Source organism: Stenella coeruleoalba (assembly GCF_951394435.1).
Source record: "Stenella coeruleoalba genome assembly, chromosome: 18".
Classification (NCBI taxonomy): domain Eukaryota; kingdom Metazoa; phylum Chordata; class Mammalia; order Artiodactyla; family Delphinidae; genus Stenella; species Stenella coeruleoalba.
In genome coordinates, this window is record NC_137164.1 from 49,498,749 (window position 1) to 49,511,742 (window position 12,994).

Sequence of the window (12,994 nt, forward strand, 5' to 3'; positions counted from 1 at the left end):
TCAACTCTAAGAAGGGGTCATTTTTCTGCTCATTACGGCATCAAATGCTCTGACTAGATGAGGTATTTTTCCCCATTTATCTCAAGTTCTATTTCCTTTAATGCACAACTTTTTTGGTAGTAAACTAAATACAAGATCTGAAGTAGTGCTTCTCCATAACCAGAGTATGACCTCTTTCCTACAGAAACCACATGTTAGCAGCACATGTTCCTCACACCACCTGCCCACCCTACTGTCAGCCTAGTAATAGTTGGGTGCAGGGAAGGGCTCAGAAAGCATGAGGGCCATATGGGCTGGGTTTGACTTTTTCTGTTTGGGGGGGTTTGGTGGGATTTTCCTGTTAGTATTTTATATAGAGATAATGTTCTATTAATTACTTAACTTCCACTCCTTTGGAAATGGAAATAGTGCTAAAAAGCCACACCTGTAAAACTCTGGGTTCTGCTGTTTAATTTTGAAATTTCCCTTTAATTCTCCTCCTTCAATGGGACCAATGTTCAGGTAAAGCTGTGAAACAACCTGAAGACAAATAAAAGGGAAGACAAATAACAATAGGTGCCATTTACTAGTATCTTTCATATGTCAGATCTCTGCCAAGGACTTTACCTGCGTTATCTCATTTAATCCTTCCCACCATGCTAGGAGGTCGGCATTATAATCCCTACTTTATAAATAGGGAAACCGACAGGTTGAGCAGTTTCCCAAAGTCATGTTCTAGTGAGTGATGGAGCTAGAATTCAAGGCCTAGGCCTGCCCTTAACTACCATGCAAATTTCAATATGGAATGTGGAGAAAGTGAAAGGGAAGAAGGGCTACAGAAGAGAACAACTGAAAAGATGGTACTGGTGTCAAAATGACTGATCTATCATTCTGAAGCAAGAAGGTAGCTGAAGAAGTACCAGGATTAAAGACTTTAAAACTGATGAGAGATACAGAACTGATGAGCAATACCTAGAGAGTTAATATTTGGTCTCAGCTATAAATACTCTGAGCCATTAAAATGCAAATCAAAACCACGAGATAAAAAAAAAAAAAACCATGAATCAAAACCACGAGATAAAAACAACAACCCACGAGATACCACCTCATACCTGTCATAATGGCTATTATCAAAAAGACAACAAATAACAAATGTTGGCAAGGAGGTGGAGAAAAGGAAAGCCTGTTGGTGGGAATGTAAATTGGTGCAGTCACTATGGAAAACAGTATGGAGTTTCCTCAAAAAATTAAAAATATAACTACCCTACAATCTAGCACTTCCACTCCTGGGTATTTATCCAAAGGAAGAGAAAACACTAGCTTGAAAAGATATAAGCACCCCCATGTTTATTGCAGCATTATTTACAATAGCCAAGATACGGAAATACCCAAGTTCCCACCGAGGGATGAATGAGTAAGGAAAATGTGGCATGTACATACAGTGGAATATCATTCAGCCATAAAAAAAAATGAAATCTTGCCATTTACAACAACATGGATGGATCTTGAGGGCATTATGCTAAGTGAAATAAGTCAGATGGAGAAAGACAAATACTGTTATCAACTCACCTATATGTGGAATCTAAAAAACCTGAACTCATAGAAACAGAGAACACATTGGTGATGCCAGAGGCAATCTAGGGTAGGAGAAATGTGTGAAGAGACTCAAAAGGTACAAACTTACAATTATAAAATAATCAAGTCATGGGGATACAATGTACAGCATGGTGACTGTATTGCATATTTGAAAGTTGCTAAGAGAATAGATCTTAAAAGTTCTCATCATAGAACTTTGCTGGTGGTCCAGAGGGTAAGACTCAGTGCTCCCAGTGCAGGGGGCCTGGGTTTGATCCCTGGTCAGGGAACTAGATCCTACATGCATGCTGCAACTAAGACCCAGTGCAGCCAAAAATAAATAAATAAATATTTTTAAAAAGTTCTTATCATAAGAAAAAAAATGTGTAACTATATGAGGTGACAGATGTTAACTGGACTTATTCTCTATTTTTACCATCAATTATCTGTGTGGGCTCTGCTCTGCATGGATATAGTCAAAATGAAAAAAAGTGACCTTCTCAGAAAAGCCAAAGATTAGAAGCTCCAGAGGTGGTGCCCAAGAAGGAGAAATGGTCTCTAGTTTTATCCTTTCTTATGAGGAAATAATATCAACAGAAGAACCAAGGAGTAGAGGAATAAGCTCTCTCAACAATATCATGCTTATCTTCAAAGCACACTATCTGGAACATTTTGTCATTTTTTTAGACCACCAGTGTTGAGAAAAGACTATTTAGAAAGACAATAATTTAAATGTAACAGGATCTTTTTTTGTAGGCTAGACCAGGGTTTGTGTTGGACCAGTATCTGGATTTAGGCAACACTCCTGGAAGTACTTAGGATCTTCCCTAAGACCCTAAAAAATTGTCTTTCAGCATCACAGGATGTTCAGGGACATGCAAGACATGGAAAGGACTCAAACTGTGACAACAGCGATATTCAGGTACATTAGAAATATGTCTTCTGGAAAAGTCCAGGGAAAACTAGACGACAGGAAAGGACAGCCACGTGCCCAAAGAAAAGCACTGTAAATAAGGAGAGTATCTGGGATGGTAGATGAGAAGCAGCACAAGACCTGAGTATCCAAAGCTGAAATGCTGACTGGTCTAGAGCAAGGAGATGCACGACACCTTTTAAAACTCAGTCTCTTGATGGTGCCTAAGCCCTTAAACCCAAGCAAAAGGAAGTCACTAAACAGCACCTGGGCATCTTTGTCTCTTGCGATCCAAGACTCAGAATTTAAGCACAATCCATAATCCTACATATCTGCTCTCATCACTAGTTTGTTCAAGCCTCAGGGAAACTCTTCACGTCTCTCATCCTGTCTTTGAAAGAAATGACAACTGTGTCCACATGCCATGAAGGTTTGTGGGCTATGCCCCTGCCAACTTCAGAGACTGACAACGCTTCAGAGCACAGGGATGATGTGAGTAGCAAAAAGTACTTAAGGCAGGGAAAAACATATTAAATACTGTGTCACAATCATCCCCAATATTATGAATATAATGGATTCTTGCATAATGAAGTGTCATTTCCCGTTACTACTGAGCATCCACTGTCTTCCTTCTCTTCACGTTTCAAATTGGGGTTCTAGAGGCATTCACAAATCAGCACACCACTTACAGCAGTTGCATATGCAAGACGAGAAACGTTCTTCAATATTAAATAGCTCACATTACTCTTAAATTATACATACATAAGTTTATCTTTAAAACTATGCATAAAGATCTAGACAAAACATGCATGAAGCAAAATATCTCTTTTTTTTTTTCCTCTGCAGTACGCGGGCCTCTCACTGTTGTGGCCTCTCCCGTTGCGGAGCACAGGCTCCAGACGTGCAAGCTCAGCGGCCATGGCTCACGGGCCCAGCCACTCCGCGGCATGTGGGATCCTCCCGGACCCGGGCACGAACCCATGTCCCTTGCATTGGCAGGCGGACTCTCAACCACTGCGTCACCAGGGAAGCCCCAAAATATCTTTTTTTTTTACATTGGCAACTAGATGGACATTGAACCCTAGAAGTAGTAATAGCTTTATTTTTATAGGTATATTTAAATTATTTAATTTATATTCAGAAAATTAAAATACCAGCTTTATTTTTTAAATTGATTAAAATTTATGATTTTCATTAATTCCCATTTGAATTTTACCTCTTAATTTCAATAGATCTTTAATATTTCAGAAGAAAAAAAGAACCATTTGGAAAATATGAAAATATTTTATTTTTCAATGTTTATATTTATCTTAATTTGTTTTAAAAAAGTGTGTTCAAATTTAGTACACCATAAGTAAAATTATTTTTTTCATACTTTAGATCATCAAGGTTGAAAACAAGATAAAATCATGGTAGAAATACAAAATGGAGTTCAGAAAAGTAAAAAGACTGAAATTTTAAAAATAGAAATTTCATTTTAATGAAGGGACATTTGTCAAGAAAGAAGGATAAGATATATTAAAAAAAAAAACACAAACTTTTTTTTAATGTGCAAAACTGTATCAGTAAGATCTTAAGCCACTCTGCTGTACGAATTGCCACTTGGCCACTGGAGAGCTTGTAACATAATTGAAACAGATGTATCTCTTGAAGTCTGTTTATGAGACAGTCTAATTATCTCTCACATACCCATGTGCCCAAGAAGGAGAGAGCTGGGCTCTAGACGGAGAGGACAATTTCCTGTTGACCAGAGGGTGAAATGAACAGCTTGGGTCAGCAGCAGCAGAATTCCAGACCATGGCAACTCAGAGGATAAACACTCCAGGTCACTAGAGGTCAAGGGCAAGTTGTGCATGCCAAGCAGAGAGGCAGCAGCCAACCTACAGGACCAGAAGGGCCCAGACAGCCAGCTTCTGCCCTCTCTTCCTCTGTCTTCTGGAGGATTCCCTGAGTAACACAGTAGCCATAACAAATCAGGGCCTGCCTCTCAGAAGAAGTTGTCATTGACCCACCAAATGAGAGGACTACTACTGTGAAAGTCACCTCTACCGGGGGACTTCCACAAGCTGGTGGAATCTAAGAAATATTCAGCTTCTATTGATACAAGTGAAAATATTTTATATGAATATTATTAAGTAACAATATCCCAAGGCCAGCCCTTAAGTAATATAAAACTTAGAAATAAAGACATTATTAAGGGCTTCCCTGGTGGCACAGTGGTTAAGAATCCGCCTGCCAATGAAGGGGACATGGGTTCAAGTCCTGGTCCGGGAAGACCCCACATGCCGCGGAGCAACTAAGCCTGTGAGCTACAACTACTGAGCCTGCATTCTAGAGCCAGCGAGCCACAACTACTGGGCCCACAAGCCACAACTGCTGCAGCCTGCGCGCTTAGAGCCCGTGCTCCACAACAAGAGAAGCCACCACAATGAGAAGCTCGCGCACGGCAACGAAGAGTAGCCCTCGCTTGCTGCAACTAGAGAAAGCCCACGTGCAGCAACGAAGACCCAACTCAGCCAATAAATGAATAAATAAATAAAAAGACATTATTAAGCAAGACTAATCCATTTAAAAAATTTCCCTGAATACAATAAAATACTATTTTGAGATATGTATTTAAAAATCTGGGATTTTCAGCTTCTTTCGTCTCACACTTTAACTACCTAATACAACATATGAGGTACTTTAAGAAACCAAAAAGTCTCAGAGATAACTTGGTGAACTTTAGGTTGGCTAGTTTCTTTAAGACATAATTGATATGTTATAGTCTTCTACGTCATAAATGTCATAGGTACCACTGAATAAACATACTTGAAAGAGAGGCTCTCTGTTCTAAAGCAAGCATAGCAAAGAAAATGTGTTCGGAAAGGATTCTTTTTCTAAGAACTATAGAACTTATTATTATCAGTTTTTTTCTGGGGAGAGGATTCCATTCTTTTACAATTGTCAACATTTCCTTGAAAACAAATGGGAGTTTCTCTCTCTGCTTGGGATATTTGTCACCAAAGGACAATTTTACTGAGGAACTTACCTCTCCAGTCATTGGTGAAAATATGAGAACTTTCCAGAAGAACATGTCCTGTAAGTCTCCCATCAGGAGGAACCTCTAATGCCCTCAGCCACATTCAAATCTTTCCAGTGACTAAATTTCTATGCAGGAGGCAGTCTTCCCAGATTGGTCCACTCGAGGCGGGTGAGGGGAACTGAGGCATAATGTAATGGAATTGTCTGAATGGTTAATATTTCTCTCTGCTACTTAGGGAGCTTTTCTTCAGACCATTTAAATAGGCATAATATTCACCACACATGTTAGGTGTCCTAGAACTATTTTAAAAAGACTCTTCCAACTGACCTCTTTTAAACAAATCACACCTCTCTCTGCAGTTGGAGAAGCAGCCCACATTCAAATACCAGTTTCCCACTTGGAACACATAGGCTGGGGAATTTTCCCATTCATCTCTTCATTTTGTTGGCTCTCTTATGTTAGCTATGTCTCTCACTAAGCTATTTTGAGGGCAAGGTCTTAATGATCTAGCAATCCCACTCCTGGGAATATATCCAGAAAAGATGAAAATCGTAATTCGAAAAGGTACATGCACCCCAATGTTCATAGCAGCACTACTTACAATAGCCAAGACATGGAAACAATCCAAGTGTCCATCAACAGACAACTGGCTTAAGAAGATGTGGTACATATATACAATGGAATATCACTCAGCCTTAAAAAGGAACAAAGTTGGGTCATTTGGAGAGACGTGGATGGACCTAGAGAGTGTCATACAGAGTGAAGTAAGTCAGAAAGAGAAAAACAAATATCATATATTAACACATATATGTGGAGCCTAGAAAAATGGTATAGATGATCTTATTTGCAAAGCAGAAATAGAGACACAGACACAGAGAACAAACGTATGGATAGCAAGGGGGGTAGTGTGGGGTGAGAGGAACTGGGAGACTGGGATTGACACATATACATTACTGATACTATGTATAAAATAGACAGCTAATGAGAACATTCTATATGGCACAAAAAAGTCTACTTAATGCACTGTGGCGACCTAAATGGAAAGGAAATCCAAAAAAGAGGGGATATATTCATTTTGCTATACAGTGTAAACTAATACAACATTGTAAAGCAACTATACTCCAACAAAACTTAATAAAAATAACATATAATAGAAAATAATCTGAAAATAATATTTATAACTGAATCACATTGCTATACACCTGAAACTAACACAATATTGTAAATCAACTATGCTTCAATAAAAAAATTAAAATAAATAAATAAATTAATTAATTAAATAAAGCCATTAAAAGCCAGTGTTTAATGAGCATTCACTATATGTCTGACATTGGGCTATAAGCTATGCATGAATTATCTCATTTAATCCTTTTGCAACACTATGAGTTTGGATCTGTTAATATGCTCATTTTTCAGATGGAGGTGCTGAGGTTTAGAGAGATTAAATAAACTGCTCCAAAAATCTGATACCAGAATCCAGACTCTGAAGTATTTAATTGCATTATTTCTAAGAGACATATTTTTTCACATTTAAATATCTCTGGAATTGCTGGGATATCTGACAACGTAAAATTTATTACAATTAAAACTGGCAGTGGTTTTCTTCCTTACTGGTACTTAATATAACACTGTGCCTCACAACCTATGGCATCTCCATTTCTCTGACCTATTTTAGTCATTTTTAATTTCCATCTAAGTCATATTTAATTCTCCCATAGGACCTGACCCCATCCCAGTACAGGGTAGACATTCAGTAATTCCTTGCTTATCCTCCTCATTTACTCCTCTTTTTCCCCCAGTTTTACTGAGATATAACTGATATATAACATTGCATTAGTTTAATGTATACAACATAATGATTTGATATATGTTTATACTGCAAAATGATTACCACAATAAGTTTAGTTAACATCCATCAGCTCACAATAGGGCTCACCAATGTGCCTGCCCCTTCAGGGTGATTCCAGGTCTCTCTTTCCATTGACCAAGCTGCCCTGTGATTTCAGGGTAAAAGGTTGGACATCCCTAGTAGCTTATTATACTAGCTTGTGAACTGGCACAAGAATGACTAGTGTGTAGTCATACTTATAATTCAGACCCTGGAAAATTTCATACACATCATACAGCTCAGACAAAAATGACAAAATAACTGGGTGACATGTTGTCTGTAGATCAAATGAGCTTGTCACACCTGCATCTGCTCTTCTCACGAAGCAATGGAGACCACATGGTATGGTGGTCTCCATCACCAGTTATACTCAGCACCCACATGTGTCTCCCACATGGGCAAATATCCCACACCCATCAGTGTTCGCAGCTCCCTAACACCGTCCTTTCAAACAGACTTGAGCAGCATCTTTTCTGGTCCCACAGAAACCTCCCAGATGCCCCGCCACTCTTTCCTTTATATACCACTGATGATAGCTTTGGTATAATTCATATAACTTTGTTCTTAGAAAGAAAGCTAGACAAAAAATCCAAGTGTAAATATAATGAGAATGACCTGGAGTACCCCTCATTTACATATCATAAAAATGTCTGAGGGACAAACAAGAATCATACTAATTTTTAAAATAAGACTGCAATGTTTAGCTAGAGTACGGGAGTAATTGCACCAAAGTGAGTTGAAGCCAAGACATAAATTTCCGGTGGTGCCGGAAGGAAATCTGCCATGTATATGGGCAGCTCACTTTCCGGCCCTGGGTCTATGAGGCTTTAAAAGCAGGCAACACACATATACCCCAGCACCTCCAAACCATCTGTCTAGATTTGCATTTATGGAGGTTGTTTTCAGGTGAAACTTCTGCCCAAACCTAAAGACAAGCAAGCAAGTCAACTAAATGAAAACAGTAAAAAAGTAAAGAGGAAACAGCTCCTGAGGGGAGAATGAACAGGATTCGACCTCATTTAAATACATTTCAATCACCTATTGTGGCTCTGCAGGCCTACCGGGGCATCCTCTAGTGCATGTGGTGGGTAAAATGGCGTAGAGTGGAGCCAGCCTTCATTTGCCCTCTATGCCTATCACCCTCCTGGCGCATTATTTGAAGCGCTCCCCTTCCTCCAAATTCTTGAGACTTGCAGTCCTCACCTGTCTCCTTATTGGCCCCTTTTTGCTCTAATCTAATTGGTTGACTTAATACAATTCACATTTTCCATCTTCAACAACACCCCCATCCCTTCCTGTCCCCCCCAAAAGTACACTACACCTTCAGAGCCTGAAATGTTCTATTTTTCCTGCCACATCTTCCCTACCAAACAGACTCTCCACCTTTGTCAGGAAAGCCACTAATACTTCAGAGCCAGGAGACGCAAATGCCGAGACCTTGCCGTATACTCACAGTAGGCTAAATATATCCCAATCTGCAAATATAAACAACCCATCAGTCACCCATGAGACTCGGAAGCCAAAAGCGCATGAGCTACCACAATCTGTTGACATTGAAGTCTGAACCACAGGGCAGCCTGAGTGAACTGGGGACTTGAGGTCAGCTTGGAAGGGCAGCCACACTAGGAATCCCCATGGCTGCCCACAGTTCCAGATGAAGTTCCCTCCAGCAGTCCCAAGAACACATGCTGAAGTCTTAACCCAGCATCCAATGGGCTTCTGAATTAGTCAGGGCTCTCTAGAGAAACAGAACCAATAGGACGTATATGCATAGATTTATTTTAAGTGATTGGCACAAGTGATTGTAGGGCCTGGTAAGTCTAAATTGTGCAGGGCAGACTAGCAGGCTGGAAATTCCAGCAGAGTTGATGTTATAGTCTTGAGTTCAAAGGCAGACTGGAAGCTGAATTCCTTCCTCTTCCAGGGATCTCAGTCTTTTCTCTGAAGGCCTTCAACTGATTAGATGAGGCCCACCCATACTATGGAGGGTCATCTGCCTTATTCAAAGTCTACTGATTTAAATGCTAATCATATTTGAAAAATACCTGCACAGCAACATCTAGATTCGCGTCTGACCAAACAATCATGGCCTAGCCAAGTTGACACATAAAATTAACCACCACGGGTTCCAAGAAGCCTGGTCTCTTCCCAGGAAGCTCCAAGTACTATCCCCTCTTCTCCAGGCCACTTAGCCTGGGAGCTGATCCAGCCTCCATAAGAACAAAGTCACACACACACACACCCCCCATAGTCTTATCCCAAACGTCGGTGAAGGATCCCAAAGGCCCAGAGACTTCTTAGTCACCCCAGATTCCAAGGGCAAGTCTCTCCTCTCCAGAGCACAACACGCTGTCTGAACATGGAGTGTGGGCTTCTCATTCCCTACACCCTTGCATAGATCTTAAAAGAACCCCGTCACCCCACCAAAAGAACTGAACTGGGCAGTTGATAGAGTCACAAAATCCACCTGTCACATACTTCTAGACTGTGTCTCTTGAACATCCAAACAGAACACTCGTAAGTATTTATTCTTAAATTACATTCTTAATTACTCAGAGATCTCTAGACTGGTATCATTTTACTTAAAAATTGAGCATCTTTAGTATGTCAACATTTATACATATCAGGAAATGTGTTCATTTAATCTCTAAGCTTACTCTTAATTTCAGAAATAGACCAATTCCCTACTGTTTTTGGTAACAGAAATGATAGCAGTGAGAACACACACATATAAGAAGATACATCCCAGGCTCAGAGGCCATGTGAATTTGGTCCCTGAAGCCACAAAGTAAGTCAGGAGGCAGAGATCACCGAAAACAAAACAAGGCGAAAGTCTGTAGAGCACTCATTTCCCTACGGTTGGCGTCACTTCTATACACAGAGGCTTTGTAAAGCATTCTGGAGACCAAGGGAGAGGAATGCCATTCAGCAGAGTGAAAAACAAAATATGAACCACGGCATCACCACCAGGGAGAAGATTTTCCAAATACCTCTTCATTTTCTGGCAAGACAATTTCAAGCAACTGTAACATCCTAAAATAAGTTACTGCAGATCCTAGTAGCATTGTAGAAATGAAATTAGTTCCTCTATTCTTAGTACAATAGATTATTCAAATAGTAATGGACAGCTGCTGCTAGTGCCCAAAGAGCCTTGCATTCAAGGAGGAAGTGGCCACAATTTCTGCTTCATGCTGGTCTGCTCCCTCCCCTAAGAGGGAAGTGGAACAGTGCGATCAGCTGATCTAATCTGCCTTGTTATCATCATCGGTAGTTAACATTTATTGAGCGTCAGTGGTACGTAAGCGTCTGGCAGAGACTAAAGCTACTCAGTGGGCCAGAAAAGAAGTTGAAAGAGGAAAGCAGATTTTTGGAAATGTGTCATTTCTTTCCTTCACCCGTTGGCCTCTTTGGTAGGGCTTTTGTAACGAAAGGATAATTATTTACAGAAATGGTTCACAGCCTGCCAGAGAGAAGATCAGAAAAATATTAAAGATTTCTCGTTGAACAGAGGAGGTTTTGATTTCTGAAGAATGACAAAGTTCTTCTCCACTCAAGTTGTAGTCAGTCTGGGAAAACCGAACATTTACAGTTGCCCTGGTGCCACAAGTTGAATCTGGCATACAGAGAAAATGTCCTCATACCAGACAGGAAAGTGTGCATACCTGTTTTCTAGTAGGTCACGTGGGCCTGAGTCAAATTCTTGGTATACTAGTCATGTGACTTTAAACAACTCACAACTTCTGTGTCAGTCTCCTCATTTGTAAAACAGAGATGACAATGAAACCAATCTGAAAGGGTTGTTGTGAGGATCAAGTGAAATAACACATGTAAAACTGTACTAACTCTGTAACTAGCACAGTACTTGGCGCACAGTAGGTACTCAAAAAATATTAACTATAATGTGAGAGCACTTTGCAAACATCGAGTAGGACGCAAATGCCAGTTACCTTGTATGACATGAATGGTTACAGAATCATCTTTTAATTGCTTCCAAATAACATGTTTCCTTTCTGTAAACAGACCCACATGGTAAAAGGTGTCTTGTGATGGTGAGTTTCCTGTCTGGCTAGAGGCCGAGTTAAGAGGGAGGTGCCCTCCAGAGCTGAGGAGGAAGGTGAGGGAAGAGGTGCTAGTTCCAACCTCCCCCTCTTTCATTTTAACGGAGCTGGAGAGCCTGGACCCCTGGAAAGTTCTTCTGTTGTTCGTGCAGCCACATTTTTCATCTTGCTACGCAATATTATCACTTTAAAACATTTGAGAGTCAACTGACAGAAAGGGTATCTCCTGGCAGCATTCGACTGGGGAGGAATGAGGCATTCCCCAGCCCTCACCGTTTTTCCCTTTCCCCTCCTCTACTCATACCCTGCAATGGAGCTCTGGATCTCTGCACAGAGCTGCCATTCCTGTACATGGGACGCAGCCTAGTGTGATGCTGAACTGTCAGCCAGGGTCAGACGACATGAATTCAAATGCCGTGTGACTTTGAGAAAGTTACCTTACCTCTCTGTACCTCAATTTCCTCATCTGTTAAATGCAGATAACGGAAATGCTTACATCAAAGGTTTGTTGTGAGTATTAAATGTGATAACATATGTAAAAAAATAGGTGATCGATAAACATTAGCTATTAGAATCACCATCTTCATCATCATCATTATTGCACACATTCCTCACTCCTCTCAGAACATCCACCCACAAGCTTGGCAGTCATCCTCTCTGTGAAAGTACTAAATCATCTTCTATGGCAACTGGTGACACTAAGTGAGAGGAGACTAAGAGGACAAATGTAGAGGGGCCACAAATGCATTACCAGCGGTCTGAATTAGAATAGTTCACCATCATGAAAGACGGCAAGCCCTGCGTGGAGAGTTGAGCGGGGAACGAAATAGGATATCCTTGAAGTCACTAAGGTTTAATATCTAGTAAAAGGTTTTCTTTAGGAATGACTCATCTGTGCTTCAGGGCTACCGCCTAGTTTCACAGATGAGAAAAGTAGGGCCCTGGAGTAAATGAGTTGCCCAGAAGTTCACAACAGACACTAGAACCCAGGTCTCCTGACATCTAGTCCAGCACTCTTCCGTGACTTCCATGACTCTCCCTTGTACTGACATGTTGTACAAACTCTGACCCCAGGTTGAGAGGGAGGGAAAGGCAGGCTCAGGGCTGGAGCCTCACTCATTGGGGACCATCCCAGCTGCATCTACCAGTAAGTTGACCTTCTTCCTGTCCTGTCCTTACTTCCTTATTGGTCAATTCCTCTTCCTCTCCCAGGTCCCAGCCAGGCTTGCAAGAAGATACAGCATGAACATGGCTAAAGCAATAAAATGCAGGTTCCCAGGTTCAAAGCCCTTCTCCGGCCCCTCTCCTGTCTTCCTTACTCCCCCACACTTCCTCTGTGTTCTCGTCCTTTCCATCTAGGCCCTGTGACCACTAGCCCTATAGACTCTCCCTTGGAGCTCTTCTTTCCCTGCTTCCCTTCCCTTCTACTCTCACACACTGCAGGAAATGCCTTTCTTTGCCCTTCCATCCAGCCACCTGGCTATCCCCCCATCCTGTAAGTCTCAACTGCGGCCTCCCTAGCTCAGCATCTTTCTGAATCACTCCCACCCGCTGTC